Source organism: Heterocephalus glaber, unplaced genomic scaffold (genome assembly GCF_053883595.1).
Source record: "Heterocephalus glaber isolate CG9 unplaced genomic scaffold, H.glaber_assembly_v1.0 deba00001067, whole genome shotgun sequence".
Taxonomy (NCBI): Eukaryota; Metazoa; Chordata; class Mammalia; order Rodentia; family Bathyergidae; genus Heterocephalus; species Heterocephalus glaber.
The window spans coordinates 3,752,172-3,778,335 of record NW_028258187.1 but is presented as its reverse complement, the minus strand read 5'-3'; positions in this window follow the sequence as shown (position 1 = coordinate 3,778,335).

Below are 26,164 nucleotides of genomic sequence, written 5' to 3'. Positions count from 1 at the left end.
GGCGCAGGTTTACCAGAACCCCCGGAGCATCATGCAGACACCCTACAACTGCAACACAAACACTCACAAATTAATTGTTCCCAGTGTCCTAAATTAAATCCTTTTATTGAATCCCTAAAGCTTTCACTTCTTAAACCCTCACTTCCTAACAAACACTTTTCAAAAGAATCCTAGAAAAACATCATTAACTGGATGAATCTGCAACCTTCTATTTTATTTTCCTTAGCTGGTTTCCAGAGCTGTTATTTGCAAGCCTTTGGTTTTCCATGGCTTCTGTGACCTCTCTCGTTATGACCCTGTTCCTAAGGTCCGGGAAATGTAAAGTCACTGGGACAATGCAGATGAGGGCACTGGCCTCCTCATGAACAAACTAGAACATAGTAATGGCTCTTCTCTTCCCTAGATCAAAATGATACCATCGACTGGAAGCCTAATGGGCTTAATGTGTGGCCTCAAAATTTTCAGAAATGTCAGCCTTTTGAGAATCAAGATAAAATGCTCCCTAGAATAAGGGGCCAGAGGGAATGGGGAACCCTTTCAGTGGGTGCTGATTTATAGTTAGGAGCAAGAAGATCTGGTGTGTGGGGCAGCAGGGGCACTGCAGGCAGTGGCAAAGTAGGGCACGTTTCAAACAGCTAGAAGAAAAATGTTTGAATATTTTCACTGTAGAGAAAGAAATGTTTGAGGGAATAGATACATTTAACCTGATTTAAATATTACACAGCATATTTGTACACTGAAATACCACATGGTACCCAAAAACATGTACACATTTTATGTCTAACCATTAAAAATAAATTTAATATACAAAATTTTTAAAATGTTTATTTGACAAGCAGAAAAGAACAAAAACAGTGACAATGGGAGAAAAACCTTCCTAGATTCATATGGAAATAAAAGTGTGGCCATGTTTTAAAGGAAATCTCTTCTAGATTTGGGTTCCAGCCAGAGAGTCCTTCCTGGCACCATGTATTTCAATTCAAGATACACAGAAGTGTTGCTTAGACCCCAACCCCCTAGTAATCAGTGTAGATTTCAACATTTCATAAATTCAGAATAAGACACGTTTACAGTTTTAGGTATCTCTCATGAAAGCTAATTTTTAAAGGAAACCGGCCCTGGTGACTTTCTGGAGAGTACTGACATTTCACGAGGCATGATGATAGTAAGCTATAAAAAGCATACAGATTCACAGATTCTATGTCCTATTAAATGCACATTAGTTGAAAAGGCAGAGAGGAATTGGGCTGTATAATACACATTTCAAATTTTGCTGAATCTAAATATATGAAAACTGGTTTAAGGTGTTAGCCAAACCATAACTGCAGTTAAATTTACCCAATTCTGGTTTATGCCATGTGTTTAAATCCTTCTTATTGGGTTGCTTCCCAGAGTGCATATTATCTGCTGATTGCTTTAAAATGTAGACCAAGTTCAGCAAACATTATATAAACCGAAAGGAATCATTTTGTTCTGCACTGTGCTGTACTGCAACCCAATATAAAACCTCTATTCTAAATCACTAGACTTGTTTTTGCTGCAGGCCAAAACCTAGTACCTGTTAAATACATAAAAATCAATTACGAGCTATTATTTTCTACTACGATCAAAACATAACTGTACCTAAGACAGGTTTAAAGCTACTCTGTGTCCTCTGCCTTAAAGCTTTTAGTCTTACTTTCAAATTTCACACATACTACAGCTAATGAAATAATACTTGTTAAACCACACAGACATTTTGGCTTATTAACTGACAAACACAGATTCATGTTGTATGTGTAATTTTACCTTTAACAAATATAAAGATAGCAAAAATCCTATATAGTCTCTCCACTTGAAAGACTATCAAATGTCAGTAACTAAACATTGGGTGTGTCACTATGGTGTTCTCAAATAAATTTTTCTGTCTTTAAGTGATGAATATCGTATACTGCACTTGGTTTCATTTAAGGAATCCCCCCTGAAGTTCAGACAAGTATCTGCACTTTATCTGAACTGTCTCAACCTCCTTTAGTGTGTGATTCAAGTCTGAAAATCTCATGAGAACAGATGCCCTTGGAGCTTTTCCTCACTTCCTGCTTCCATTGTGAGAACCAGGTTTCCGGAAAAATCCTCACCCACACAAGAAGTCTGAGTATATATGACAACCGACCGCAGGCTTTTCCCCCATTAAATTAAAATTTGGCATTGTTTTCTTCAGTGGACATTTCAATTCTTATCCAACAGAACTCATCTTTTTATTTGAAGGCTGAACAGTGTCTCCATGGTGCGAGAGACCGACCTCTGTTTTCATCCTGAAGCTTGTCTCCCCTCCGCCCATGCTGTTGGTGCTACTAGATGGGCCCAGAAGGCCCCCCAAAGAGAAATGGGGACCTCCACTCACCCCATGGAGCAGACCTATCAGTTCTCACCACAGAAAGGCATTTCACAGTCTGTGCACGTGAGGCAGAGGCAGATTTATTAGGCAGAATTTGAAAGTAAGGGAGAATTGAGAAAGGATTCCAGTGTGAGACATGGAAGAGGACAACCAGTCTGATGGGGAGGATCAGACTGGCCTGCTCAGGGAAGAATGAGCTGGATTTGGTGGGGTGGACTGGAGTCTAAGTGATCATTATTTCAGTTCTGTTGTCATAGTTCCAGAGGAATCCTTCTGGCTCAAAAGGCAACTAGGTTTCCATGAAGTGACTGCTCTTGCGTGGGAGGGAGGCAGCCTCAGTTTCCATCGTGGAGGAATTGTTCCCACTTGGGGAGGTAACCCCGTCATGGAATGGTCTGCGGGGCTCTGCTTTTCCTGGAATACAAGATGACTTTGGGTTTGGGACAGTGACTGGGGACTTCTAGGTGCTCCTCTGTGAGACATGGAACTGGACATTGTAAAAGCTGGCAATCGGATATCTCTGAGAGTTACTCTGCTCTTGGCATCCTCGGCCCCGAAGGGGGCTAATAAACCTTGCGTTACAGATACTCCTTCAGTGATCGACATGCCCCTGTTCAGGGGTGAGCAGCCATCTGACCCAAAGTTTGAAGGCAACCCAAGTTTCCTCTTGCTTTTAGCTGCACTCTGGGCATCTGCAGGTCCAGCTTCTAGGTCCTTGTGATGTTAATATCACCTGATGTTCCATTTCTGGTCGTACCTTCTCAATTTATGCTCTGACCTTTCCTTACGTTGTGTACCCCTTTGTTGTTTGTATTACCCAAGCTTTCCATTCACACAAGGGTGCACTGAGCACTTACATCCCTGACACTGTTATGTGCACTGAATTTAAAGCAATGAACAAAGCAGGAAAACACCAAATCCTGCTCTCATGGGGATAACCAGGTATAAAAAACAAGGGATATATTAGATGCCTCTTAGTACTATGGGCAAAACTAAAGCAGAAGGGTAAGAGGAAGCTCTGGGCAGGGACACGGCAACAGGGTGGCTAGGGAAGAGCTGCTGAGAAGACAACATTTGAACAATGACCCAGGGAGATGAGGGTTTGATCATTAACTGCCTGGAGAAAAAGCTGCTCGGGGAAAGGCCTGGATACTGATTGATGCCAGGTCTAGGTGTTGACCTACATTTCTTCTCCCTCTACACATCATTCATCCTATGAGTTATCAGCAAATATTCTTATCACTCCTAAACCTCCCCTTGGAGAGCTGTATCTCTAATTTCCTCCCTGGATCTCTACCTGAATATCTTATGAGCATCTCAAACTCAACAGAGCCCCAAACCTAATGTTTCATCCTGTCAAACATGCATTTCTCTCTGTGCTTCTCATTGTGAGTATGACCCAAGCACCTCTTAACAATCCCAGTCAGAAACCCAGCAGCCCTAAGTGTTGCCTTTTCCTTTCTCTCCACATCTAATTTGCTTTTCCATTTAAATTAACTATTGAGAAACTACTTTGTGCCAGACTCAGGGCTGAACACTGTGGTTGAAAGATTGGTTCATCACATGAATGGCCTGTGAATGTGTTTTGCTCTATATTTGTCTACATTTTCACTGCCACAGCCTAAGAAATTCACTAAGGTCATAGTGACGGCTCCCAGCTAGTGTCTCCATGTGCTCACTCTTCCATCCCTGGGCTCTCTGCTTTCAGTTATCTTTCTAAAACTTTAAAAGTATATGTAATCTAGAACAATGAAGAAAAGAATTCTTGGGTTTTGACATTTAGAAAACAATTCCATTTTAACATTTACATAAAAAGCAAAAATTTCCCCCAAAATACACCAAATACAAAAGATGCTTTTAAGGACAAGACAGAAAGGAACTCTCACCAGGTGTGTGATTGTAGACAAACAACTCACCACCATGTAAATCTTCTTTTCTAAGTAAACTTACTGGGCTGGATTCTATCTGCAAATGCCTCTTCTAATTTTACTATTCACCTCAGAGAAAAAAAATAGATTTTCTGTGTGGTAGTGGACGAAACTCGATATCCTAATCCAAAGATGATGAATTCCACCCATATTCATCTTTGGACCAAGAAACATCTGCTATGAAGTTCAGTGTAACTTCACTTGTAGAAAGTAAAAATTTCTACAGTTATTTTTTAGCTATAGTATATTTTTTATAATTATAGTTTACCTATTTTGGAAATGTTCCAGAATGTTCTATGATAAAAAATCACAATAAGGTTAGAAAATTAATACATGAAAAAAAATCATAAAATCTCAAAATTGAAAACCAATGGCTTTGAGTGATTAAACACTTGTCTCAACTACGAAATTCTACCAAACTATTCTACTTGAGAACCTAAAGACCACAGCAACGGGCCATAATTTTAAGCAAAAAGAAAGCATTTTCACCTCAATATGTTTGTACAATCACCAAAGATTTTACAGAGAGGATGAGAATTGCTGAAAGGCTAGGAAAGTCCTGGGAAAACGCAATTCACATTTCTCCTTCAAGCATTACTTAGGAATTTATTGAAGGTATGCAGTAGTCATTAAAATAATTACAAATCATTTTTCTGATTCTCTGTTGGAAAAAAAAAGAAGCTTACAAATTCCCAAATATGTGCATCTTCCTGTAACCACTCGTCTAAGTGCCAGCTCCTCTCTGCTATCTGCTCTCTGCTATACTAAGCATCTCAAATTCAGTGTACACTATGTAAGCCTCCACTCTTCTTGCCCCTCTGTGCTGGTCGGTTTCCTGTTACTAGAACAGATTCTTGAAAGTAACTTATGAAGAGAAAAGGCCTCTTTTGGCTCACAGCTCTGCAGTTTCCAGTCCAGGTCAGTTGGCCCTGTTGCTCGGTGTGTGTGACAGTTGGAACATCATGGCAGGAGCACATGGTGAGCAAAACCACTCACCTCACGGTGGGGAAGCAAAAGGGAAGGAGAAGGAGAATGGGTCCCATGATGCCCGCCAAGGGTATTTTCTCCAACTAAGCCCTACCTGTTAAAGGTCCCATCACCTCTCATTAGTGCCACTGTGGGGAGCAAGCCTCTGACACAGGGTCTCTGGGGGACAGTTCAGGTCTAATCTATAAGACCACCCCACAACTTGCTCCTCTCCTCATTACTCACTCCACAGTGGTGCTGCTGTGTGCCGAATTCCTCAAATGGGAACTCTAGGAACTGTCCCTGTCACTGTCCCTCCTGTGCCTCTTTATGTTGCACCAGAGAAAACCCACTCTCCCCATGTGCATGGTACACACCGAGTGCAGATTCTTCTGTCTCATCACCATCACCGCAGCCCGGTCCACTCTCGTCTTCCGCTGGACTGTCTCCAGAGCACACCAGAGGGCATCAGAAGGACAGAGCCTTTCATTTTTCTTTTGCTGGTAATGAGGATGGATTACACCAAGACACCTTCCCTTTCCCTTTGGGGACTGAGAGCCACACAGTTGACAGATGGAAAACTGGAAAAGGAGTGATATTTGCAGCTATGGGAGAGAGTTTTTCTGTGCATAGTAAGTGCCCAGGAAGAGACTGATAGCTGGGCTGCATTACCAAATACTTTCCTTTAGCAGCTGAACAGCCCTCCACAAGCCTCCCTGCACCCAGGGAGCCCTAAGTAGGAAGACTGAAGTCCAAGTGGAAGTCAGTTAGGTCCGTTGTTTGGGTCATGAGAGAGGACAACAGGAAGATGCAGCACTAGATGAGACAGAGGACACAGTCCTACAAAGGTGGAGACATGTGGAAGGGAAATTATAAGCTTGCTGCTAAAATAAAACCAAATGAAAAAGCAGAAAGCCACACTTCCCTTTTATCAGTTTTCCACCCTGCTTATGTCCATTAGTCTCCCCTCCTTCCCTTCATGTCATCCTAAAGCCCTTGCAGGAGTAACTGACCATTCTGGGGTTTTGAACAGACCTATAGAGACTGGCTCACCACTTGGTGTTGTCTGCCAGGGCTAACTGTCTCATAAGGACAGCTAACTCTTGGCACTATATGCTAAAATGGAGATGCTCAACTTTTCAGCCTCCAAAGCCTAAATGTTTGGCATGAATAACAGAAATCTGGCATTTTCAATGCTCATATGTCCAAAAGCTGCAGCACTGGAAAACACTGAGTCCCAAATTGGTGTCCACTTTGCAATATTTGGCTTAGGAAAATGTATATTCTCACGCTGCAGGAAGTTGGTTTGCAAAACAAAAACTAAACTGGGGCCAAAAAGCAAGGACCCACTTGCCAGAGGGTAGATGAAATGTGATAGTTGGCTGCCCAAAGTTCTTTTAAAAAGTTATTTGCAGCTGCCATGATACATCTTTAAAGTTATAATATGCAGAACTGTTATTTAGAAATTCCAACAGAGGGAAACAAACCTCAGTTGTTTACATTTAAGCATGATGTAGTGAGACACTGAAGGAGAGACGTAAACACTATGGCTTGGACAAAGCAACGCTTGTGAAACGTGGCTGAAGTCACAGAATAGATTTAAATGAGCCAGAGGAAAAGCAGAAAATTTCATTTCCACAAAAATATTATATTCGCTATTATCCTACTTAACCTTATGATGTGTTACAAGAAAATATGTTTTCTGAGAAAGTGTTTAAGTCAAAACAGTATGTTGATAGATTTCCCCATTGCTTTCTAAATACAGTCTTACTTCATGGAACACTAGTAACCTTGATTACATTTTTTATTTTGTGTGAAGAAAAGAAGTATAATAATGGACACTACCTGAAGCATATTGGTTTAAAAAAGCATTAAAGATTAGGTTTTAAAATCAAAACTATGTTCAACCCATACTAGTCTATCGACTAGAATTTGCCAGAAGTTAGGAAAACAGAATTAGAAATGAAGAATCCAAACAAAGAAAACAAAGGAAAAGCTAACAAGTTAATCAGGGGTGAAATGCAGAAGCCAAGGTGAGAGACTTTTTAAATTTTATTTTAATTTGTTCTATTCAATGATAACTTTGAGAGTGCTGAACTTTTATTCTCTGGTGACATTGCTAAGAATGGAAGATGCAAAGCAGATGGGTCACGTGTCAGACAAAATGGTTTGTTGTAATGAAAAAGCATGTCTGAGTTCCTGGTTGCATCTATGTTCTTAGAGTTTAATGATGTTCTCCATGCCCTACCTATTTACCACCCGAGACAAATCTGTCCACTGATCTGTTGCCCTTTCAACATGGTGTTATTAACTGCAGAAGAGCAAGGTGCTAGTGAGGATAAACACTTCACATTAAAACACTAAAAGCAGGTTGGGGTGGTGACCCCTGCTTATAATCCCTGTATTCTGGGAGGATGTCAGGAGGCTCACACATTCAAATCCAGCCCGGGCAACTTGGTGACTTTGAAAGATCTGTGAAGGTAGCTCAGTATGAAGCCCTGGGTTCAATCCCTGGTTCTGCAAAACACACCCCCCCACACACACACACACACACTCTAGCAGCGACACTATGCTCCAGCTCTGGATTCATATTCTCTGAGTGCAAATTGACTTTGCCTCCATTAGCTACCATGTGACCTTGGGGAAATCATTTAACATCTCTTGGCAGCTTTCCCACCTGTAAAATACAGGTGATATGAGTACTGCCGACAGCAAGAGTAGTGAGTGAGCAGTAAGTGAGGTAACACAGGTAAAAGGCTGAGTGGTGCCTAGGATCTTGTGTCTCTGCAGGAAGTCAAGGCTGTTATGCTGACTGCCTTATGCCATGGAGCTGACTGGAGAACAAATATTAATAAGTAAACTTTGAGTCCAACTCCTCCTACTCATATTCATAAAAACCACATTGTCCCACTCTCTAATTCCAGTCAAAGATCACAATAGAGACATTTAGTCCTCACCAAATTGCCAGTACTATAGTACTATAGACCAAATGTACTCTCTGTATTTCCCAGACTCCCTTACAGCTACACTGGGACCAGGTAGCTCTTTTGGTCTGGACAGTGAATGCAAGAAACTGGCAGATAACACTTCAGATCACCCAGGAAAGCTGCAGCAACTGGGTTCTCAGCCACAGTAGCTGTGAGGGCCCCCCGCTCCTCCTGGGTGATGACTTTAGTAGACACTGGAGCACTGCCCAACCTGCTTCAGATTTTTTGTGAATGATAAATAAATCTCCCTGTGTTAAGCCACTGAGAGTTTGAAGTTTGCTACTGTAACATCTGGAATGGTCCTCCTTACTAGATGTTCAAAATGATTCATATCTCCTTCACAAAGGAGATAACATTATTCCAATCCTTTAGTAATGGCTAATGAGGTCTCCTGTCTCCATGAAGGAAGATCCCAGGACTCTGTTCTTCTCTGTTTCCCAGCCTGGGACAGGGACTGATCCTGAGCCACAAGATTTTTATGTCCACCTTGGCCGGCATTCTTTATTTTAATCTGAGCAGCAAACTTACTACAGATTACTGTGGTCTCTTTTTTGAAGTTGCATTTAAGTATGAATACACTTCATGAATTTCTGAAGATTCTTTTTTTGGAAATTGTAGAACATTTGAGCTGCTGGCCGTGGTTCAGGTGAGAATATCAATGCCACAGTTTGAATGTGTGTGATTCAGGGTCCTCCAACCGCAGTATTGTATCACCAGTGAAATGTATCTCAGTATTTCTTCCTTACATAATCACCAGGCAAGATATTAACCCACTATTTCATATGTCTGAGTCACTAGTGGACGTACATTGAGTGCAAAGATGGCAGCACTGTGATAAAGGTCACTGTTAAATTCATTTGAAAATTCTAAAGGTAAAGATAGATCCACATACAAAATTATGAAAAAGGCCAAAAATCAACCTTGCCCTACCCAAAATCCTAAACTCACATTTGAACAAAACAGGATTAGAAAATGAGAAGCCAAGGACTGAGGTAATTAGGATAACTTGCCAGTTGATTTGTATATCCTGAGGTTTCTAAGGGCTGACATTGGTAGACCAGAGATTTGCCTTGCAGACCACAATGGTCCTATAATCTAAATACAAGAACTCCTTTAGAGCAAGGAGAAATGCAAAAAGGAATTACACTGATAAGGTGTTTTTAGTGTTCAGGACCAAATTTTTTGAAAATTAGTATTTGTTGCCAGGTTTGTTCTTATAACAATATTCAATTAAAATTTTTAAAGTGGTATTTACAAAGTTATTTGCATATTTTGATAAGACTCTGTGTAGTGTAGGGCCTGGCCCTGAAATCTGAATAAAAAGCCCAAGTAAAGTCACCATTATTCATGTAAAGTCATGCATGGGTTTGATAGGCAGAAATACAAAACATACTTTAATAGAGTAACACATTTTGAATGATAAGAGCACTGTTCTCTCCTGGTCTCTATTTACACTGCTTAATAGAAATAGGAGAACATGCCGCTAGGGAAATTTTATGGGCCTTTTTTACTTGCATAACAATAGCTTACTAAAAAATGTGTGTAAAAAGAATTGCTTGTTTGTATAAAGATAAATTTGCTTTGGTGAATTATCAGTGAGAAATATCTTAGCAAATAACAGAGCAACTGAATGTGCAGATATGTTTGTCTATTATAGTAGATATTTTTACCTAAACTATTAAAATAATTCAGTCTAAAATGTTTTTAAAACATCATTGCAAAATGAATTGCAGAGCTAAATTTAGCTGTAACCTGGACAGAAAGGATCTTTAGAGTGACTACCAGAAAATTTAAGATAAAAATCCTGCTCTTGTTGCTGGTATAAATTATCTCACTGGCCTGCTGATAGAGCCGCTTTTCATTTCAGATCAGGGGACCAAGGAATGGGACATTATAGCTCTCGGGGGACTGTGACCACTGTGACTTACTCCAGAGGACCACGTCGCTCTCACAAGCTCCTCTGTGTAAGATCTGCTGATCTCCCGTCGGCCCCAGAAGAGTCTGTCCTGCAGCATCCTTTGCAAAAGTCACTAATTCCCTTCACGTTTGCTTGTCTCCTACATTGCACCTGGTGAGGGAAATCATCTGGAGCCTTGCTGGGCATAGTCCCTTTAACTTCATGCATCAGCTTGGCTGGGCCAAAGATGCCCAGACATTTGACCTCACAGCTTTCTGCATTTTCTGTGAGTGTGTGTGTGGATAAGATTCACACTTAAATCTGCGAGTTCTGAGTAAAGCAGACTGCCCCCTACCAAGTGAGCGAGATTCCAATCAAAGGTCTTCGTAGAACAAAAAGACCATCCTTTCCTAAGCAAGAAAGAATTCTTCAGCAAATCTGCTCACAATTCCCCATAGCACTGCTGTCCTGTGTCTCAGAGCTGTTGGTTTACCCTGCCGAGTGTGGACTTGCATCCTCCATAAGGAGCCAATTCCTTCCATAACTCCTGAAGACTGCAATAATAGGTATTTGTGTATTGGAATATAGCCAAGTGAAAGAGTGCCATAAACACGGAATAAAAGATGAAAAGATGTACCTGTTGTGGCAGCACAGAGCCTGCAGGTCTGGAGACTGCTCTGGTGTCCGTGAGCAGTCAGTGCATGAGCGTGAAGGCCCAGGTTACGGCTGCCCAGTGCTGTAGACTTTACACACACTGTGCCCTTAGGCTACAAAAAATTTTTTTAAATCTTCAGTAATATAGTAATCTTAGTTTACTATAATTTTTTAACTTTATAAACTTTTAAATTTTTAAAACTTTTGAATCTTTTGTAATAAAACATGGCTTAAAATGCAAATCCATGTACAGCTGTGCAATTATTTACTTCATGTTATTATTCTATGAACCTTTTTCATTTAAAATTTGATTAATTTACTCATATATTTTTAAATGCTTTTTATCAAAAATTAAGACATAAGCACACACACAAGCCTGGGCCTATGCAAGCTCAGGATCATCAGCGTCACCACCATCACCTTGCCTTGTCCTGCAGGAAGGGCTCCAGGGCAGTGACCTCCCTGGAGTCACCACCTCTAGGGTAACAAGGTCTTCTGGAATCCTTGGGGTTGGCCAAAGCTCTTCCTAAGGAGGCTCCTCCTTTCAGAAACATGTCCATGGTGGCTTGCTTCTTTCCTTCCATCATAGATCAGCTTGTGAGCAGATAATGCAGCACGAGCATCCCTCTCTGTTAGTGAGAACTTTTCAGTGTTGGGGTCCATGTTTTCAAACCTTCTGCAGAACTCAAGATCTGCAAACTGCAGCTACATCTTAACTGTGAATTTCCCTGGCATTCTTCTTTTTCTTATCCTGCAATTTCCCTTTCTCTTGCTTCTTCAGCTATGTGTTCACTAGTAGATAGGACTTTTCCAGCTCCATTATAATCTTATAGGACCACTGTGGAATATGTAGTCCATTGTTGAACAAAATATTCTGTGGGGTACATGACTCTAAACATTCATCCTATTCGTTCTGCTTCTTTAGAGAATTCTGACAATTATGAGCACTAAGTCCAAACCTATGGATACATTATTCCATCTGTCCTGTAATGGGAACTTATCAACACAACAACTCAGATTAGCATGAATTATGCCCAGTAGCTTCCACGTGGCATCCTTATTTTCATAAGAAAAGTCTAGAAGCTTAAATGGTCTTTTATTTTTGTACAGTGTCATAGGGTCTTCTCACAAGGTGCCTTAGATTATGTTCTCTTGTAACCATGAAGAGCAATCTCTTCTTCTTCTTCCTCCTCCTCCTCCTCCTCCTCTTCCTCCTTCTCCTTTTTCTCTTCTTCCTCTTCTCCCTCTCCCTCTCCTCCTTCTGTTTCCCCTTCCCCTTCCCCTTCCCTTTTCTTCTTCTTTCCCATCCCTGATGAAAATGGTAGAGGAACAAGTTTCCATTCTAAATTTCTGATGAAACATCAGAGGATAAACTCCTAGAAGTGAAGTCTACAGCTATTTAACTGTCTTGGAAATGAGCCTCATCCACAATATCATGAGAGCAGCTCCTTACTGGATAGATGCTCCTAAGGAATTGGAATAGAGACCACAAAGGACACCACCCCATGGTCATCTTAACATCACACACTCTTCCTTTCATGAAGTTATATGTTTAACAAAGATATAAAAGACAGATTTAGAAGGTTAAGCTCTGTGCTTTTAGTTGAAGGAACATGGTAAAAATAATCATGGACTGATGATAGGTCCATGTCATCTTGAACAGTTTCAGAATGCCAACCCACGAAATATTTCAATGGTAGGACACAAACCAGTAAAAACCTGTAGGGCATGAGAAGCAATGTATAGGGTGGTTAAACAAGCTAGGAGTGGAAGAAAAATCATGGAGTTAAAAGATAGATGCATTCTTTGAGCCGACTTTATTAAACACGGGCTGTGTGTCGAGTGCTGTGGTAAATAATACAATATACCAGTTTTGATCTTGGATTGGCAGACCTGGTGTTAGGCAAACACAGGTGTAGTTTCTTTTCATCTGAATACCAGGATATTCTCTAGTCCCTACTCCTACTCCGTCTATACCTTTCAGAGCACTAATTTTATTTAGACTCATAAATAAGAATGACTGATGTGTTTTTAAAGTCTGAATTTTTGTTTCTTAAAAGAACAAGAAATTAAGCTATTGAAAAGAACTGGGAGAGAATCATAAGATTAGACGAAGAAAAAGAAGAAGACTGAAAACTGGGAGAAAGAGGACCTCCAAAGGTGGGGAGTGGAGGCACAGATTATGGGCAAATATTAAGACCTTATTTTCCTTAAACACCTTCAGTACATATGCAATAATTCTACCCAAATAAGCCAGAAGTCACAGGCATAAGCACCCGAAAGTGTCCATGAAAGTTTTACTTATGCAAATGTTTCTTGATTTTTGGTGCATGTGTGTATCAGCGTGTCGGGGGTAATTAAATTTTGATTTTATTTCCAAGGAGTAAGGTTTAACTTTGTTTGAAGAGCTCTAGCAGTAGCAAACTAAATTTCAGAATTCTTTGTTTAAAAAATGTCGTCTTATTATTTTATTACTTATGGGCAGATGAAGACTTGGCAAACACCTGGTTCGACCAGTCATTATCCAAATGGGGAGGAGAGGCTCCAATAGCACAAAAGCATGGAGCAGGGGGCCATTTCTGTGTCTGTTTGAGCTGGGACATCCATCTTCTGACACAGGTGCACCAGAAAATCCACCATTTCATCCACTGCCAGCACAGACCTCAGGCCTTCGGACTTGGACTGAATTACACTTTCAGCCTCTTTCTTTCTCTAGATGGCAGACAGCAGATTGTAGGACTTCTCAGTGACTGCATGACCCACTTCCATATGTACATGTATCTTTTACTGATTCTGTTTCTCTGGAAAATCTGAACTAATACCAACTTTGGTACCAAAATCGGTTCTAAAGGAATAGAATTCTAAGGACGACTTTTCTGAATTGGTTTTGGATTCTATGGAATTGATTCTCTAAATTGATTCAATTTATTTATGGTAATGATACTAAGAAATAGAAGTATGAATTACATGACAAAAATTCAGAATAAACACATTCAATGACTGCAGAAAACAATAAATGGGGAAATTAGAATAATAACAAAAAATAGACAAATTTTATAATTAATGCAATATAATAATTGAATTAAAAATTGACTAGTGGGATTTAAAAGTGTTAATCATTCAAATACAAAGAAAAATCAGTAGACTTGTTTGAAATTGTCTAGTTAAGGAGCAAAAAAATGATGAAGAAAGCCTAATGGACTTCTAGAATAAGAGTAAATGAATCACTAAAGAATTCTACCAACTATTTAGAGGAGAATTAGCATCTATTCTTCTTCAACTCTTCCAACAAACTGAAGAGGCAGGACTATTTCTAAAATCATTTGATGACATCAGCATTATTTTGATAACAAGCCAGACAAATACTACAAGAGATATTGTAGCCCACTCTCTCTGATGAATAAAGATGCAAAAATATTCAACAATACACTCGCAAACAGAATTCAACAGAATATTAAAAAGATCATATACTATAACCAAATGGGATCCCTCCCTGTAATACAAGGATAGTCCAACATATTGAAACCATGGTGAAACATCATCTAACATCCAAACTGAGCAAATGTGAAAAATCAGATGATCATCTCAATGAATTCATCAAAAGCATTGAACAAAATTTAAACTCTTTTAAACACTTAACAACCTATGATGGAAAGAAATTCACCCAGTAAAAGTCATATATGAAAAGCTCACAGCCACGCTCATACACAATGCTATGTATCTCAGTTAATGGAAGCTTTTCCACTGAGGTCAAGAACAAGGCAAGGATGTGCACGTAGGCCACATCTCTTACACACACTACTGGAAGTCCTGCCCAGAGCAGTTAGGCCAGAAAAACCAAAGGCATCCACACTGGAAAGGAGGAAGTGAAATTTTTTTTTATGAACACATGAAATGATCAGATACATGGAGACCCGAGGGTCCCTATACAAACAACACCAAAAGCAAGAACTAAACAGATTCAGACCCCTACACATGGGCCAAGGAGATAGAAGAGAAAGTCCAGAAATAAACTAATACATGGAATCAAATCATCTTTGATAAGAATGCTGGGACAACAAATGAAGAAACGACAGTTTTTCCACATATGCTTCAATGCAGAAGAATAACATTGGAATCTTACTAAATTTTAAATGACCAAGAATTCCAAGAGTTCAAGAGGGTATGAAGCAACTGAAAATTGCACATATTGTCCCTGGAAATGCAAAATATTGAATACATTTCAGAAAACAATACAACAGTGCCTGAAAAAGATATGGTCTGATAATTCTACTCCTAGGTCTTACTTAAAAGAAATGAACATATGCATCCATGAAAAACTTATGCTTGAAAGTTCATAGAATGTTATTCTTAATAGAGCCTCAAACTGGGAACAACTCAGATTGAGGCCTTAATAGAGCCTCAAACTGGGAACAACTCAGTCCATCATATGGTGATCAGATGAACACGTTTTGTTACATCCATATAGTAGGTTACTATCGAATGCTTAAAAAAGAGGTTGAACTACTAATATATGAATCTCAGGAGCATTGTGCCAAATGAAAGATCCAACTCCAAAGACTTTATAGTGATGTACCATGGGATCTGTATGCTTCCACTTATATGAAATTGCAGAAATCATAAAACTGGAGTAACAGAAGGAGATCAGGGAATTCTGGGAATTCAGGCCTCAAAAATTGATGGCAAAGGCCATGCAGGAAGAATGGGGTGTGATGGGAACATTTTATGTCATGATGTTGGCAGTGGTTACACAACTGATTTGTCGGATGCATGAAATGATAAAGTTGGTATGTTTCTGTATGCCTATTATACTTCACTAAAAAGGTAACTAAATGAAAACAATCAGAGTAAGGTCACAGCTCTACTGCTTCCTGTTTATTTTAAAGCTCCCCAAAGGCAATGCGGTAAAGGAGTCCACCTGCCTCTTCTCTTGAGGAAAGAAGTTTTGTGCATGTGCTCTTGAGATGTCTCTGATATCTTCTGATGGCACATTCTGCCTTTAATCCTCTGTGTGCTTAGGAGACAAGAGGAGCTGTTAGGGGATATAATACCGGTATTCTTGTTACACCTAGGGTAATGTTTCAAGATGGTCCCCAATATTGCAATTCTGTAGACAGAAAATGTATCATCACAATAGCTAATGGTTAAAGATACAGTCAACTGTTTTCTGTTGACATAATTGTTGGTCTCTGGTCTCCCTGAAATCACCTTTGATTTTCAAGTTACTTTACTCTTTTTTACCGGGGAAAATCTGAATTATTCAGTTGATGAGCCCTGAGAGATCTAATCTCTCTATGTACCTTCAAAAATCTGAAGTTTTTCATGTTAGAAAATTTTAAGCATCACAGATATTTTGCTGGTCATGTTTACTAAGCATTGTATTTTCATCTGTTTTGTGCTTGGTGTAAAATTTCCAATCACATACCATACTGGTTTCCAATTTCTGTGATTTTAAGATGATGACTCATGATTAAATTACACTATAAGTTTTTTTAAAAGGACCAGAAAGGCATTTAAGATAAGCTGTATAGGATTTAGTTTCTTAAATATTATGGTAAAATTCCAACACGGAATTTATCAAAAATTTAGTGTACATTACTTCAGAATTATTTTTAAAATTTTCCTTTTCTAATATAAAAAGGGAAGTCATTCTAAGGCATCCGAACAAAAACATCTATGAAATTAGACAATATTTCCAATTAAAATTGCTCCCAGAATAACATGTGTTCCATACACCATAGGCTCCCACATTAAAACACTGTAAATAATCTTATACCCAAGTCTGCATCTGTGTGAAGAAAAACCATGAGTTACAAGGAGGAATAAAACAGATGTTATTACTCCTGGGTTTGGTGTTTTAGGTATCTGTATCTTCCTTTTAAATGTCGGCCTGCGTTTTGGTATAGAAGGCCCAGTATCAAGGGAATAGGAGGCCAGACCTGAACGCAGATGTTCAAATTACAGTGTAAAAACCTGGGAAGAGTGGTGTCTGGTCCTTGGGGCCTGGACCTGGCTTTCCTGCTGAGAAGCCGACTGGCTCAGGGTCTCCCTTTCAGGTGGAGGTGTCCACGTGCCTCGCGTTTATGGACCCCTGACTGAGACGGGCTTTGTCTCGCAACAAGCCCTGTCGCAGAGCCCTCAGCCCCGTCCTGCGCTTGGGGCTCGGGCCAGCTGGGTGTGCGGCCCAGGGTCCACTCAGGCCGAACACTGGACGCTACACCGTGCCACATCAGACGCTGTCAGCGGTCACTGCCAGCTGACCTGGAGGAGCGCAGATGTGAAGCTGCAGACGGGGAGCTGCAGAGAACCACTCCGGAGTCCGCACAAAGCCACGTGGAGTCCTGGGCTCAGGAGCCAGCAGAAGGTGTGACTGAAAGCAACCCAGGTGACACCCAAGATTGAAGGCCTGGGTCCAAGGGAGGCTGCGCAAAGCGGCAGCAGTGCTCTCCTTCCCCGTCTAGGGCGGGAAACAGTGGGTGTCCGTGTCCGGCCTCACTCACTGTGGGAGAACCCTACTGCCTGAGGCACAAGGACGCTCGGTTTGTCCTTCCCTGCCCCGTGGCTCATGTGCCTAGTGCGAGACTCTGGGTACAAAGAGCACACGGAACAAACAATGCAAGGCTGTCGTGTCCTCCTTCACCAGGCCCAGCCTCGGGGCCATGCGGGAGACGCCCACCAGCCATGAAATTAACAGCCTTTAAACATGAGCAACAACTCTCTAAGCAAAGTGTTCCTTAATATGGCAAAAGGCGCGGCCCCTGGGGGAAACGCCAGTGATCTCACTCCCCAGAAGCAGCAGTCACAGTGCTGTGCTGTGAAAGAGTCAGACTTTCCATTCTGATAAAACCAGAAGTGAACACGCGAGTCCGGGATTTGACAACCGCTGTCCTTTCTCACTGAATGGACGAGGCACGGTCCTCGATAGCAGGGCACAGTACTTTAATTCATAGCTTATGGGGGTTTTAAAAAATATAAACCATTCAAATTTTTTTCTATATTAATCAGTGGTTTCTACAGATCCACAGGGATAAATAAACCCTGCAAGCTGGCAGGAATTTTTCGCGGTACAACCACTGGTAGTTATAAACAGTAAACAAAACATAGTAACCATTCTAAGCACAAGAGATTGCTGTATCGCACAGGGCATAAATCATTAGCTTAATAATTTCAGCAGCAATGTCTCCAAAGCAAAATTAAGCCAACAGTTCCCCCTGTGGCAATAATGAAGTACTGTAATGCTAAGAAAAAAAATCTAAACAAGAGAAAGCATTACTGTACCTGGGACACAGCTGAAAGCTCAATTCCAGGAGTGACTGCAGGACTCTCTTCTCTGGGAACTCCTTTTGGAGGTGGAAAAGGATCCTATCCAGCCCTCCTGATCATTCTGTGTGGAAAATACAAAGGAGCATTCCGTGTGGCCCTGAGGTCAGCTGTGGGGGGGGGGGAGGTGACAGCAATGACATGCAACAGTCCAGAAAATGACAGATGTCTCTCCACTGCACAAGCAGACATCACTCCTAGATGCAGAGAGCACCAAGAGGGTGCAGGCCCAGCCCAGGGCGGGCAGACGCAGCTCCTCTCCCCGGAACCTTCCAGACAGGTGGTCAAAACCCCAGAGACATTTTCCAGTTCTGGGCCGGCCCACAAGTCCCAGCCATGTGTCTCCACTGTGAGGTTTTTCCTTTTTGTACTGGGGATCAAACTCAGGCTCTTGTGCTTGCACAGCAGGCGGTGAAGCCACTGAGCTAAATCCCCGGCCCAGCACTGTGAGTTTTTTTAGGTGCCAAAGTTCATTAAAAAGAAACCTAGCTGCTAGTTTGTGCCCATTGAATTAACACACTTGGCTACTGGACGTTATCAGACAGAAGGACTTCCAGGGGACCATCCTCACCCCAAGGCGATATGACAGAACCTTCATTTTTCACTGTGTTTTTATTTATCTGTTTTATGAAAGAGATGTAGTCCAATCATTATTTCTAAACAAGGAAGATCTTGGTGGTGCACACCTGTAATCCCAGAACTTGAGGGGCTGAGGCAGGAGGAGCACCATGAGTTTGAGAACAACCCTGGGCTACATAGTGAGTTCAAGGCCAGCCTGGATTATATAGCAAGACCCTGTCTCAAAAGAAACCAAACCAAACCAAACCAGACCAAAATAAACCAAACAAAACCAAAACAAAACAAAGTTCTGAATGGTCACAGTATTTTTAAATTTTTCTTAATATTATCACATATTTAAAGTATCATTTTAATAGTATTCTGCATGATTTGTGAGTATCTATTATGGACAGTTTCATCTCCTTATAATAATTTTGGTCTAAAAATTATAGGATTGAGTCAAGCAAAAGTTGTATTAGCTACATGAAGCTAGCTACCAGCTTTCCTATCTTATTTAGAAGATTGAGGTGACTTGACTTGAAAAGGTAGGGACATAGTGTATGCTTGAGTACATAGACACTTTTGTAAGTCAGGAAATTTAGACACTTAAACAATCAATAAATGAGTGTCATCTTCCCCATTTTTCTTGTGCTTTGTCACCAGCTACACTTCAAACAAAATTGTCTTTAAAAAGCCAATGCCTCTGCTTAGTAGGTTTAATCACAGGTATAATCACTTTCTTTCTGTGGCTATCCATGCTCCCTTCATTAATCTGAAATGAGAAAATAGATGGGAAAGTGGCTTCTCTGCAGCTACAGGAAAACTTTTCTCCAAGAGTAACATAAGTGATTACATCCTCCAGTTCTCTGTACGGAGAAAGGGACTCATCTAGTCTGATCATTATGTTGTGCGTTGTAAGGCACCTTGTGAACAAAATAGCGAACGTTCGTACTATTCACGGCTAAAGAAAGGTTAAAGCCAGGTCCTCAGGAAAGCCAGCGGAAATGTGGTTTGCCTTCCTTGCTACTTCTTTTACCCCCGTCTTTGTCCTTCCCCCATTCTTACTCTCCATCACTCTCTTATCTCTTCAAGAGCCCTAGGGATTAATGAATGTCACTGTTTATATTTCTGTTCGGTAGATTCCAAGTGTTTCTCATGCTTGTGACTAGGACGAGGCCAATTATAATAAGAGAGATGAAAGATAGCTCTGTGCCAGGCTAAGAGAATAGTGAGGAAGGACCGCCAATACCCGGCTCTCATGGTCCATGGGGCTCTCCTGACTTGAATACTCACCATCACTCACTAGCTGTATCTGCAGAATGCCCGAATACATTTCAGGCCAGCTACATGAATTTAATATCTAAATATATGAAGAAAATTCACAGTGCATCAATAAAAAGACAAAGACAAAGAACTCAACTTAAAAAATGCCCTAGGGATATGAATAGACATTTCTCCAAGGAAGATACACAAATGACCAACAAGCACATGAAAAAAATGTTCAGCATCATTAATCATTAAGAAAACACAAATCAAAACCCAGCAAGAGATGCTGCTTTGTTCCTGCTAGGAAGACTGTAATCAGAAACAAAAGCCCCAGAAAACACTGAGAAGGCTGAGGAAAAAATCCAGCTTCCATCCAATGCTGGTGGGAACATAAACATGGAAGTGTCTTTGTAGAACAGTTAGGCAGTTCCATAAAATGTTAAACATAAAGTTTCCATATGACCCAGCAATTCTACTCCTAGGTACACACCCACAAGAATGAAAACATGTGTCCAAAAAAACCACTTGCATACAAATTCTCATAGTAGCATTCTTCATAAGAGCCAAAGAGTGAAGACGAGTCAACTGTCCATAAACTGATGAACTGATAAACAGAATATGGTACATCCACACAACGGAAAAAAACCCGTAACAAGACATGACACATTGGTACATGGTAAACTCTGCAGACATTATGCCAAGGGCATAATCAGAAGACTAAATGATGTGTGATGGAATTCATGTGAAATACCTGGAAGAGTAAAACTCATACAGGCAGAAAGTAGCTACGCAGTGTTCTGAAGACTGAGAGAGGCATAATAGGGTCTGGTTACTAATGGACAAGGGCTCATTTTGGGGTCAAGAATATGTTCTGGAATGAGATGCTGTTGATGCTTACACAATCTTGTAAGTATGCTAAGAACCAATGAAATGTGGACGTGAAAAGGGTCAGTCTTACGGTATGTAAATTATATCTCAATTTTTAAAGAAGTATAGTAAAGACTACTAATCGCCACTCCCACATCTCATTCTGTCTATAGGAAACTTAGCAATTTCTTTCTCTTTTGGCTTCAATTCCATGTAAGTCAGTATTCCATTTTTTAATTTTTTCAAAATATTTAGTATTTTTTAAAGTTCATAGATACCTTTTAAACTATTATTGTAAAATGTATAGGGGACCACATAGTAATACATATACAGAGTGTTTTATGATCAAAGCAACATAGTTAACATTTCTTTCTGATTAAACATCTTTTTAAAATTTCTTGAGTAATACACAATAATCACACGTATCTATGGTGTGCAATACGACAGTTCAATACATCTATACTGATCAAGTCATGCTGATCAAGTCAGAACAATCCCAGTTTCCATTTCCTTATCATTAGTTTGTTTGGAGACTTTGAACTTTTCTCTTCAAGTTATCCATGAAATACACATGGTAGGAAGTTATCTGAATGACAGTGCCCTGTATAACCCCAGAGCGAACGTCTCCCTGGTTTGAATACAGTGCCTGTCAGCAAGCCGTACCCTTCCCTCTCACTGCGCCTAGAGGCACCTTGCACACTTGAGAAACACAGTTGGCTCCAGGTTTCCAGAAAACAGTCTGAGTAGATGGCAGCAATGTGCAGCTTTTCCCAATTGTACCACCACTTTCCTGGGAACAGGCTCAGGACTTGGCCTCCACTAAGCCCCCTGGATTTCTCTTCAGAGGATTTGTGGGAATGAGACCCATCCTGTGTGCATTCAGTGTTCGCCTGCACACTGCTGCATCCTCCCCGAACGCCAGCCCCAGCAGGGCAGAAGCTGGGTGTGGTCACTGCTGTGTTTCCTCCCCCTGGGACAGTGCCTGGAGGAAGGCAGGCACTGAAGACACTTGTGTAGTGAGAACAATTAGAGAAAGTTCTTGTCTTCTGCTGGGAAGTGAGGATAAAATAAAACAGCAGATTCTCCAGTAGCGGAAGCCAAGAGTCACACTCTGATGGGGACTTACCTGTACCCTGTGGCCTTGGAGCTCTGCTGCACCCCTGGTTCTCTGAGCACTAAGTGTGAGTTTTCCTGCCCTCATCTTCCGCTTTCTGCATCTGCTTCACTCAAAGATCCTGCAAGTGTTTCTGAGCCCAGCCTAGAAACCTAATGCTTATTCCCAATTAAACTGTTTGCTGGACAGTTTGGCTTGGGAATATGCACCCTGACCTGGAAATAAACTCCAATTACTCGTGTTCTGGTGGCCAAACCAAAGGCCAGAGGTCTTCCCCTTTCTACTACTGCTCATGTGAAATGCATATTTTGGCCAAACCAAACAGTCTGTTGCACTCGGGAAGGCATATGTAAGTCACAGACTGTGGCCTTAGGAAAAGCTTAACCCAGTCCCATAGATCCTCTCTGAAAAAGACTTCGTGCCCTCACTCCTGCGGTGCAATTGCTTTGCCCGAAGTTTGATCTTGAGACTTATTTTTAATATCACATTTCATAGGTTTATGTTGAATTATTCCCAATCATTCAATTTATTTACAGCTGCCTTCCTATACTTCTGCTGCCATTACGTATTAGGTAGAACCCATTTCCTGGTCGTTCAGACACTAAGAGTAGAAGAATTGGATGAAATTTATTTTTAAAAATATTTAAGCATTTCTAATAGACAATATCTGATTCTCTCACTAGAATCTAGCAAACTCGAAGCCCTGACGACACTGTCAGGACCATGAGGGCCAAAAGGAAGAAGTTCTCCCTACCTTTCCATGGGCTCCTTAGGCTGGACTGCAGAGCTCTTCCGTGACTTCCTTTGATTTAAACCTCTATTTCCCAGTCATGTCAAGTGAATAATAATATTGGGAACCGAGGGAAGCCTGATACTGCCCCATGCACCAGTGCCGGTAATGCACATCTGGGTGCTCTGAGTCACCCTAAAGATCGACTGAACTTTCCACTCTCCACCTGGATGCTTGGCTTCGCCCTTTGGGCTTCAAGGTGGATCCCCACACTCTGCACTCTGCTCTGCTTCACCACTCTGGGCTATGCTGATTCCGGACTCCATACCTCCCTACATGTCATTCTGGCCATACTGACACCTAGCTTCACTCTGCCCCTGAGTGTCAGACCCGAATTCTGCTCGGGCGCAAATCTGTGTGTTTAAGCCTTCATAGCTTCACAAGACATAGCCATGAGTGAGGTCGGTGTGGTTAGAAAAAGCCAGCCTAGTCCTGAAGTCAGTACGCACTTACTGAATGCTTGCTTTATGTTTAGCATGCAACCAGCTCCCAAGCTCCTAAATTATGAAATTCCACACTCTCATCTTACCTCCTCCTAGCATGAACCATCCAAGGAACAATTCGATTCCATTTAAAAGTGCTGTATTTACTGAACCACACAGAGCTAAGATGCCTCGGGGGTTACAAAGGTAAATAAGAGTCACTCCCTGCCCTCCCTTTCATAATACATAGAAATTGGGTTCTTAGCCAGAAATTGGATTCTTAGAGGAACAACTTGAAACTATGGGACTAAAGAGATGTTTGTGCCTAATTTGAATGGATGAGAAACCCAATTTATTTAATTCTTGCAAAATAGCATGATTTAAAAACTGAATCCACTAAAAACTGTGTTTATCCGATTGCCATCACCTACAACACCAGCAAAATGAAACACAAGCCCCCTTTGTGAGTGTTATAAGAAGTCCTCTTGATGACTTTTTGCATGGCATTTCTGAAAGTGCCTTTTAGTTTTATAATCTAAGCAAGCACTGTTATTATCGTTTCAAATCTTATTTCTCATATTCTTCCACAATGGTACGCAAATTCACTAAATGGAACTGCTAAAGTTGATGCTAAGAAACAAACCCCAAATCAGTTAACCTTGGAGTAGTCGGAAGAGGTGATAAAAGTGCCGTGAGGGAGAGCAACCACCAATAATATTCATGTTGGAAAGAGCCCTCAGCAAAAGAATAAAGAAAATGCACACAGCAACTTCAAAGCAAATATATGGTAAAAAACTAGTTGTAAATTTTAAAGTTCCAGAAGTACATTCTCCCCTTCGGGAAAATTTGTTTTGAATTATTTGAGTTTTAAGTTATGCAGTGTCTCCAGGAATAACACTTGTCTTATGTGAAATGCAAGTGCCCTGTACTTAAATTTTATTTCCCACAGCTCTACCTTACAATCCCCACGGTTTAGTTAGAAAAGTCTCCTTATTATTCCACACATCCTCTGCCAAGGAAACCAGTGTTACTCCTATCCCTTTTATTATACTCCTCTTCCTGTTTTAAATATCTGCGCTCTTCTACCCACTAATCCAAATACCCGGCCTCCTTTCAAAGGTCCACTCCAGCGCCACTCTGCCCACAGATGTGTACCTGCCCTCTCAGAGTCCTCAGATTTTAGACTTGGAATGGATCTAGAGATTATCTAGAGCAAATATTTTCCAACCACACAGTGCAGAGACACTTAGGAGCCTTTTTAAAGAGGGTTGGAAATGGGAAGGGAAGGAAAACGAAGCAGCAGCGTCCTGGGGCTCTCACCTTCTTCCATGCAGCACTGCTTTCATGGTTGAATGATTTACCCTTCTCAGAGACACACTGCACAAAGGTTTCCAGTGCTGTGGGGAGTGGAAACCCATAGCTAAACATGATAAATGAAGACACGAAGGCTCATGATGCTGAATAGCTTGCGCTGTTCTGCAAACAATCTAGAGGCAGACTGAGGCTAACATCCCAGGCTCTCTGGTCTCCTAGCCAGCTACACAGACCTCTCTGTTTTGCTTATCACTAAATACCTGCCATTTCTTGCCATGCTACGAGCATGTTTTCTGTGCTTGTGCCTATGGACCTCACCCTTCCAGAATGAGTGTGCCTAGCTGCTCCCAGCCACACATGGGTCACTCTGTTCCGTTTCTCTGAGCCCTGTGGAACAGACAGTTCCGATTCATAGAGGAAAGGACAGAAATAGCACTTACAAAATCCACTCTAGATGTGGGCTGAAATACTGTGAGTCGCCTCCTTTGTAGAAATTCTTTATTAAATTTGGCATGAATGGTAGTCAGTATAGCCATATTTTCACAGAACAAAAAACTAAATCTTTCTGCCTCATTTGTATTTTCATTTATCGTGTTTACAAATTTAGGCTTCATCAGTTAGCTAAACTCTTTGTTCTTAATGCCATTCTGTTTTTAAGCCTTGTATTCCATAAGTGAGGCACTTTCGCTATTGCAGCAGGACATCTTACCAAGAAAAACTGACCCTTTAGTCTTAACTTTATAAAAACAAACAGCTCTTTAATTCTTCATCTTTTGTGAGCTCCCCTCCAGCTGTGTTTTGACTGATAAATTTTGAGGGGCAGTAGTACATTGTGCTGGCTGCCCGTGCTTTTTTTCCTTCCCAGCTCCAAGTGCAGGTTCTACAAGGTCTACGTCTTCAGTGGGTGTTTACTCATCGGCTGTTCTCCTTCTCCATTCAATGCTTTTTGCATCCACTTGCGTGAATGTGTTTGACTCACCTCTCCTCTTCTGGGAGGGTCTTTTCATGAATGCTTTTAGTCCAAAGCAGCAGGAGCACTCTTCTGGACGCTGCACTTTAAACTCCTGCCTTGTTCCTCTCTCACTGAGAGGGCACCATGAAGACATGGCCACCCGGAGTCCCCACTGTACCTTCTAGATCTTGCTGAGTGTGTTGCTATGTCCTGAGTGGCTTCTAGAACCTGAGACCACACTCCTAATGCTGGCAGTGTGTCCCCAGGTCTAGAGGTGCCCAAGCATGGCTGTGTGTGAGAGGGTGATACAGGCAGGAGGGTACTAGGGTCATGGCTTGAGCCTGTAGGCCAGGGTTTCCCCTCTGCACTCCTAGGGCCTGAGCTGCACTTGGATGGGACATGTCCTCAGTTACAGCCATCAGGACCTGGTGTAGAATTCTAACTCACACCTGCTCTGCAAGGCTGACATGGCACGAGATAATTGTTTTTAACCATCTGTGGCTGGCTGTATGCACTTTAAACATCTAACATAGGGCATGTGGTCTTCCATTTGTATTCTTATCTTAGGGCCTCTGAATTTTAGGGAAAGACCTGGGTCTTTTGTGTCTTGAGCCAGACTAACTTCCAGCTTCATCCCCATATTCTCTTTAAGGGTGTCTTGTTTGCACATACAATTTAAAATATCACCAACTAAGTTCCTCTCCTCCTCCTTCTTCTCTCTCCTTCTCTCTCTCTCTCTCTCTCTCTCTCTC